Here is a 9,068-nt window from a genome sequence, read left to right on the forward strand (position 1 = left end):
TACATATTCAATTATAAGTGATGGTGAATTCCATAACTCAAAAGTAAACCATACATTTATAGTGAAAAGAGTGGAAAGAAAGAAAAATAACTCATTCAAGTGCTTTACCTGTTATTTATTAGCTATTTGGCTACAAACAACTTATGTAATTTCTCTGAACCACAGTGTCTTCATCTGTAAAATGAGGATACAAATATATGTGCTATCTACCTGGGAACAGTTTGAAGAGTAAAAGCTCATTAGGAAAGTACTTTGTCAATATACTGCACTTCATCTTAGAGGTATTCCATATAAGTTAAGCCAAATGGCTCTTTAAAAGAGCTATGGAATGTAAGATGCTATTGTTGCTGTCGTTGTTATTATTATTACTATTGATGTTAATTTATCACCATCATCATCATCATCACTTTTGTTATTGATGGTACTGTTTTAATTTTGCCACGCTGTTTTATTAGTATAGAGAATTCTCCATGAGAATTCCCAATTATTGATAATTCATCTTTGATGGAAATGATTATCCATTCCACAATTTATAGTCTTTAGAGAATTGAGAGCATTCGAAGATAATAAGTGATAGAATATTAAAATCTGGAGTCCCATGTTTGAAACATTCTAGATGAACAATTTTAAGCAGATCTTTTTTTCTATCTTTCCGTAAGGACATTTGACCTTCATTCTTTCCTTATATGACTTCAAGGATTTTTTTAAGGTGCTACCAGTCAACTTTAAGGAGAAAAGAGCTTCATGAATTTCCACAACTATTCTTTACATCATGATCATTAGCACTATGTGTCAGTGGTAATGGTTCACTATTAAAAGTCATTTCGTTCAGGCCTGGTGATGAATAGTTGTCCAAGCACCACCTTAGTCTTCACAAAAATTGAAAATTCATTACTGTATGAAGCCCTCAAAAACAAATGCAGAGAAGCAGAAATCCTAAATGCACACTTTTCAAACAATAATGAAAGAAAAATTATATACAATAAAGAATCTGGAAGGATAGATTAAAAGTTTATTGGAAGTAAAGCTAAATTATTCCTAAAGTATTTATGGGTCGGCCCCGCAGTCCCGATCCCCGCTGGCGGAGGGTAAGGTGGGCAGAGCTGGGGGCTCGGGCCCGGGGCCTCCCCCGCGCCGCTCCCGGTTCAGTTTTAGAGAGATCATTTTCACTACACGAAGTACACTCAGTAAAGAACATGGAGCATATTTTTCAGCTGGTGAGCAATGTTGCACCCTCTTTAACTACTAAAAAGCATAAAGGTCAAGATGGAAGAATAGGCATAGTTGGAGGCTGCCAAGAGTACACAGGAGCTCCATACTTTGCAGCAATTTCAGCCCTCAAAGTGGGTGCTGATCTGTCCCATGTATTCTGTACCAAAGATGCAGCTCCTGTGATTAAGGCATATAGTCCAGAGTTGATTGTTCATCCTGTTCTTGATAGTCCTAATGCTGTTCATGAAGTTGAGAAGTGGTTACCCAGATTACATCCCATTGTCATAGGACCAGGCTTAGGCAGAGATGATGCACTACTAGAGAATGCTAAGGGAATTATAGAAAAATCCAAGATCAAAGGTATTCCCATGGTCATTGATGCTGATGGGTTGTGGCTCATTGCTCAGCAGCCTTCCCTTATTCAAGGTTATCAGAGGGCAATTCTCACACCAAACTCTATGGAGTTCAGCAGACTTTATGAAGTCACGCTTAGAACCTCAGTAGATAGCAATGACCACCATGGATGTGTGTTGAGGCTTAGCCAAGCCTTAGGGAATCTAACAATTGTTCAGAAAGGAGAGAAAGATGTTATTTCAGATGGTGAAAAAGTGCTTGTGTGTAGTCATGAAGGAAGTGGTCGAAGGTGCGGTGGACAAGGAGATCTGTCAGGTTCCCTTGGGGTCCTAGCACACTGGGCTTTTCTTGCTGGACCCAAAAAAACAAATGGTCAGAACCCTTTCCTCATGGCTGCTTTTGGGGCATGTTCTCTCATACGGCAGTGTAACAACCAAGCCTTTCAGAAATACGGGCGCTCGATGGCAACCACTGACATGAGAGCCGAAGTGGGGATGGCATTCAAAAAGCTGTTTGACACTTGAAGCAAGGGGAGCAGAGCACACAAGAAGCAAAACACCTTTGGCTACAGAAGTCCTTGGGCAAGAGGCTCCATGTGAAGTTGTAGACTCTCCAAGTGTTTTGTGTTTTTAAGATTAGGTTTTAAGGTGATTAAGATATTTCTTGAGAGTTTGGAATACAGGGATCTGTTGGCTGAAATAAGATGTAGTTGCAAATGTTCTAATAAAACTAAACTGAAATTTAAAAAAAGTATTTATGGGTCATAGGGCAAATTAGAGAAATATTCAATGATTTCATTTAGAATAATGACAACAATGAGACAGAAACCCAAAATTTGTAAGATACATCCAAAGAAAAACTTAGAGGAAAATTTATACTTTTAAACATATACACCAATAAAAGAAAGAGAGCAAATCAGTGAATTGGGCATTCAAGTTAAAGAAAAAAAACTAGAAAAAAAGAAAATTAAAAATCCGCAGTTCAATACCAAAATGTGAAACTTGAAATAAAGGAGAGATTAATAATATTAAAAGTAAAAATAATATAAAAAGTAAAAATTAAATAATATTAAAAGTAAAGAAAGAACTCATTGAACTAATAAAGCTAAGAACTACGTTATTTTTAAAAAAGTAGGAAAAATTAAGTTAATTTGATTAAAGATAAAGGAAATCACATACTATCAAATATTAAAATCATGCGTACTATCAACAAAGATGAAATTAAAGCAATTTCTAGGATTTTTTTCTAATTATACTCCATAAAAATGACAACCTAAATTAAATGTATGGATATTTACAAAAATATAATTTACTGTGAAGAGGAAATAAAATTCTTAAATCACCTTACCTTTTAAAAAAATAAACAATCCATGAATGAACTCCTAAGGAAAAAAAATTTCCCAGGACCAGATGGATTTACAAGTAAATTTTGCCAAATATTTAAATAGTTCATTCCAATAATATTAAATCTTTTGAAAAAATAATCAGAGAAGTCCTACCAAATTCATTTTATGACAAAATATAGTATTGATACTTAAACCAGGAAGAGTTAAAAGAAAAAAAAAACTACAGACCAATTTCCTAAAAGTATGCTGATGCAAGAAATTGAAATAAAACACTAACAAGGAAATTATAGTACAGGAATATAACTTATCATCAGATAGGATTTATATCAGAAATTCAGGACTGATTTGATATTTGAAAACTCTCAATATAATTTGCCATTTTAATAACAAAACATAGAAATCATAGGATTATAAAAAGGTTTTTGACAAAATTCAATGCCCATTAAAAACATTAGCAAACACATGGGGTGGCTAGGTGGCAAAATGGATAAAGCACCAGCCCTGGAGTCAGGAGGACCTGAGTTCCAATCTGCCCTCTGATACTTAATCATTACCTAGGTATGTGACCTTGGGCAAGTCACTTAACCCCATTTGCCTTTCAAAAAAAAACCTAAGAAAAAAACTGAACATAGGAATAAATGGAGATTTCCTTAAAATGATATGTATTATTTATGTAAAATAATCAGCAAGCTTTATCTGTAAATCAGGATAAGCTAGAAACCTTCTCACTAAGTTAAGGGGGTGGAAAAAAGATGACCACTAGCAATACTCTTATTCAACATTATACTCAAAAAGCTATAATACAAGAAAAAAGGAAACTGAAGGGATAAGAAGACTATAAGGAATTAAATCTTTTTAAATTTTATAATCTTTTGGGGCGGCTAGGTGGCATAGTGGATAAAGCACCGGCCTTGGAGTCAGAAGTACCTGGGTTCAAATCTGGTCTCAGACACTTAATAATTACCTAGCTGTGTGGCCTTGGGCAAGCCACTTAACCCCATTGGCCTTGCAAAAAAAAAAACCCTAAAAAATTTTATAATCTTTTTTAAATTTATCAATTTTCAAATCTTTTACAATCTTTTCAGACAATATGATACTATAATGAGAGAATCCTAGAGAATCAAATAAAAAATAGTTGAAAAGTTTCAGGATATAAAATAATCCACATAAATCATAAACATTTCTCTATTTGACCAAATTAAAAAAAAAAACTAGCAGGAAGAGATAGAAAGAAAAATTCTATTTAAATCCATGAGAGTCTTCTTTCCAAAAGAAGTCCAGGAACAATATGCTGACAATTACAAAACTCTCTCAATAAAAGGACAGTTCTAATCAAATGGAGAAATACGAATTGCTCATCAGTAGGCAGACCTAATATAATAAAACGACAATTTGTCTAATTTATTTTATCTTTTAGGTATTATACCAATAAAACGATCAAAGTATTTTATGGAACTAGAAAAAAAGCAATAAAAAATCATCTAGAAAAACAAAAGATCAAGAGCAATGGAATTAGTAAAAAAAAAAGTGGCTTGATTAGCAGTACTAGATTTCAAACTGCATTATAAAGTAGTAATCATTAAAACAATCTGGTCCTGGTTAAGAAATGGTGTAGTGAGTCAATGGTATAAATTAGGCACACATTGCCCAGGAGTAAATGATCATGTCAATCTTTTGTTTGACCAATGCAAAGATCTAAGGTTTTAGAACAAGAACTGATCATTCAATTAAAAAAAAAAGTCTGGAAAACCTATTTGGCAGAAATTGAGAGAAGACCAACATCTCATACTTTCTACTAAGATAAAGTCAAAATGGATAAATGATTTGGACATCAAAGTGACATCATAAGCATAAAAGTAGAGCATGGGAAATGTTTTTCTGTCAAATTAATGGACAAGGGAAAAGTTTATGATAAAAGAAGTGATAGAAAGTATCATGGAAAGTAAGATGAATAATTTTGATTACATTAAATTAAAATGCTTTGCACTAACAACATCACTACAGGCAAAATTAAAAGAAAAGCAGAAAACACTTTACATCAAGTTTGTCTGATAAAGGCCCTATTTCTCAAATAAATTGGGAACTGAGTCAATTTATTTTTAAAAATTTTAAAACAATTTCCAAATTGTTATGTGATCTAAAATAAGAATTATCAGTTATTGATAGAAGAAATCAAATTATCAAATCACCTGAGCAAAATGCTTAAAATCACTACTTATTAGAGAAATGCACATTAAAACAATTCATGGATAGTTAACATATTGATTAACATTAAGGAGACTGACAAATGCTGGAGAACCTATGGAAAAATGGGAAAAGCAGGAGTGGGGGGGAGGGAAGTAAAATGGGGGAAAACTGTAAAACTCAAATAAAATCTTTAGTAAAAGAAAAATAAGAAAAATGGGAAAACTCATGCACTGTTCATAAGGTTGCAAACTATTTCAACCATTTGGAGAGCAAATGAGAACTATGACCCAGGGTTCATAAAACAGTTCCTTCCCTTGGACTCAGAAATAACTCTTACTAGCTATGAATCCCAAAGATGTCAAATAAATTGAAAAAGGAGTTTCATTACAAAAAGATTTTTACAGTTCATTTATGCTATAGCAAAGAATTGGAAATCAAATTCCCATTAACTGTGGAACCGCTGAACAAATTGTGGCATATGATTGTGATAGAATATTATTGTGTTATTAACAATGATGAGGGGAATAGTTTAAGGGGGGGAAATACTATGGAAGTCATGATCTAGTGCAAGGCAAAGTGAGTAAATCCAAAAACAAAATCATGCATAGTTATAGCAATAGTGTAATAATCAACTTTGAACAGTATATCTACTCCAATCTATGTAATAATTCAAAACATTTTTGATGGATGCATAATGAAAAATTCCATTCACCTCTAGAGAGAGATGGGATGATCTCTGAATGCAGTTTAGCATATTTTTTTCCACTTTTTATTTTTCTTGCCTTTTTTGGTAACATGGCTAATATGCAAATATGTTTTGCATGACTTAACATATTTAAATGGTATTATATTGTTGGTCTTCTCAATGGATGGGGTGGTACTTGAAGAGAAAAGATAATTTGGAATTTATATTTTTAATGAATTTTAAAATATGTGAATTATCCATTAAAAAAGAATAGAAAAAAGAAAAGCTTGGCTAAATTTGGCAGAGTCATCATTAGAATGTTCGTCATTAATTGTGTATGCAAGGGTAATGATGATGGTGAAACCTGATTCCTTATTATTGAAGGAGGCAAGATCAAAGGAGACGGTTAGGTTGTATAGTGGATGCTCCATTGGACTTTGAGACAGACATATGAGATGACATGTAAAAGTCCTTGAAACCTTTTAGGTGTAATATAATAATAGCTATTATGATGATGACAATGTTTGTAAACATTAAAGTGGTATATATATATATTATATACATATATATACATTAAAGTGGCATGTATATATATATACATATATATATATACATATATATATATACATATTATCACCATTATTTTCTTTAGTATTATTACCTATGTAGACCTGCCAGGAATCCTCACTCATAATAAAGAAATCATGCATTCTTACAATATGAATACATCAATTTTTTTTGCAAACCTTTTCATCTCCTACCTTTTCTATTTTCAGTCATAGTATTACTAGCCTCTCAAGTCCCTTATCTTAAAGCATCAGAATCATCTGAACTAAGACAAAAAAGAAGTTAGTAATTTAGTTAAATAAATATCAGTTGATGGAATGGGGATATTTAGCCTGCGAGGAGACGATTTAAGGCAGATTTGATGGCTATTCTCAATTTATTCAATGGTTGTCAGGTAAAGTAATAATTCAACCAGTTTTCCTTGCCTCCCTCTGGACAAATTAGATCCAAATGAGCAAAAATTAAAGGCAATATGGATTTCTTTAGGAGTGGAGAACAATGATCCTTAGAAATTCCTCAAAATAGAATGAACTTGATAAAATAAACTGCTTAGGAAAGGCAATGGGCTAATCATTGGGCATCTTTAGGACCTTTGTTGGTACATTGTAGGGTGAGCTGGGTAGCCACTGAGGTCCTCTTCAGTTCTGGTGAGATGAAATCCTGAGATCTTTTGTCCCTCCTTTTTCTTAAGTCCTTCCTTACAATTGGTTATTACATGTCCATAGCTCCAATAGATCTTTCTGTTTCTTCTGTTAGTCTCATTATAGTTTTAGAGTTTTAGAAGTTTTATCCTGGTCTCAGTTCAACTTGACTCAATTCAATTCAATTCAATCAATTTATTATCTCCTAGGTAGGCAGTGTGCTAAATGTTAGCAATACAAAACAGGAGAATAACAAAGCAACAGCAGTAATAAGTCCCTGCCTTCAAGGAGCTTACATATTGGGAGAATATTGAACATATAAAAATACATAAACAGAAAAGATAAACATGTAGAAAGTGATGTAGCATCTCAAACTCTGGCTTTATGTAGACTGGATTCAATGTGTAAGTGATTATTCAAATTATATTTTTAATTTCTTATGATAGCTACCTCTGAAAAATTTCAGAATAAATTTATGAGAGTAGATCATAGTAAAGTTTCTACAGAGATAGGATAAGATGTATCTCTGAATTCTAAGCAAACACCCAATATAACAAGGCATAACAGTTATGTCCATTCCTTAGTTAACTCCTTATGAAATTCAGAAAATGCATTCAAAATTTTACTATTTTAATCACCCTTCCTCTATGAAAAATCCTACCTTCTACCTACAACTCTACATAGTCCCTTAGATTCATGATGTAAAACTCATTTTTGGGCTCCTCTCAGAAGAGAAATAATATAGCTATAGATGCAGATAGATACAATGTAGTTATAACTATACTAGATGATATATCTATGTATATTTATGTATCTATATATATATATATATAACGTAGATATTATATATCAGAAGAATAGAGAGAGGGAGTTATATAAAAAAGATGTAGATATGTGTAGAAGATTTATATATTTTTTTACTTTTATATTTATGTGTGTGGGTGTGTTTAAAATGAGGCTAAATAAGTAAACCTCAACATTCTGAGGTCCCCAACAGGAACACAAATAGATTTCCAGAATTATGACAGAGGCTTAAGGGCCTGCCTTGTAACCAATTACCTCCTTGGCCCAGACACCAATGAAAATACTTGAGGATTTTAGGGAAGGAAACTAGGTGACTCAGTGGATAAAGCATCAGGCTGGAATCAGGAAGAATCCTTTTTTATTTCAAATCTAGCCTCAGATGCTTACTATGTGACACTGGGCAAGTCATTTAACCCTCTTTTACCTCAGTTTCCTTATGTGAAAAATGAGATGGAATAGAAAAGGGCTAACCATTCCAGTATCTCTACCAACAAAAACCCAAATGGGTTGAATAGGATTGAAGTGACTAGCAACAATAGCAGCAGCATATAATAGCATTTAATGATAATAGCATATAATAATAATAAGAAGAAAACACATTAAAATTTGAAAAATGAGAGGCAGCTAGGTGGTATAATGGACAGAGCACTAGCCCTGAAGTCAGGAGGACCTGAGTTCAAATCCAGCCTCAGACACTTAATAATTACCTAGCTGTGTGGCCTTGGGAAAGTCACTTAACCCCACTGCCTTGCAAAAAACAAAAAAAAATTTGAAAAATGATCTACATAGTTATCTCATTTGATTCTTATGACAAACCTATGAGATCAATGTTATTATGATTCCATTTCACAGATGAATAAACTGAGGCTAATATTTATATGATGTCCCAAGGATTTCAAAGCACTGAACAAACATTGTCTCTTTAGTTTTTCGCTTAAGATCTTCTGCCTATTTGTTTATTTGGTGAATGGAGATGATAAGACATAGACTAGCTCCCCACCATTGGTGCCCTACAGGATTGCTGTTAGGGACAGATTACTATAAGAGATACTATTAGTTCTATTACATTTCATTCCCTTAGTATGGAGCTCAGAATGTATAACTGTAGTGTTGTTGGTTTTTTAATTAAACTAATTTGACTTGTTCATGCAGCCATCAAAAGAACCTTATTGCTGCATTATTTCAAGCAAACAATTGATAGTGAAACTAATTGATAGAAAGGAGTGAAAATGCTAGATTTTATTAAAGGCATCTTAAAAAACCTTTCCTTTAA

At 33.0% G+C, this 9,068-nt stretch overlaps 1 pseudogene; it reads left to right on the forward strand.

Moving 5' to 3' along the window:
- Positions 1 to 1,143: 1,143 nt before the first annotated feature.
- LOC141516523 (ATP-dependent (S)-NAD(P)H-hydrate dehydratase pseudogene) lies at positions 1,144 to 2,204 on the forward strand (annotated as a pseudogene).
- The last annotated feature ends 6,864 nt before the right edge of the window (positions 2,205 to 9,068 follow it).

This window comes from Macrotis lagotis, chromosome 3, assembly GCF_037893015.1.
Source record: "Macrotis lagotis isolate mMagLag1 chromosome 3, bilby.v1.9.chrom.fasta, whole genome shotgun sequence".
Taxonomy (NCBI): domain Eukaryota; kingdom Metazoa; phylum Chordata; class Mammalia; order Peramelemorphia; family Peramelidae; genus Macrotis; species Macrotis lagotis.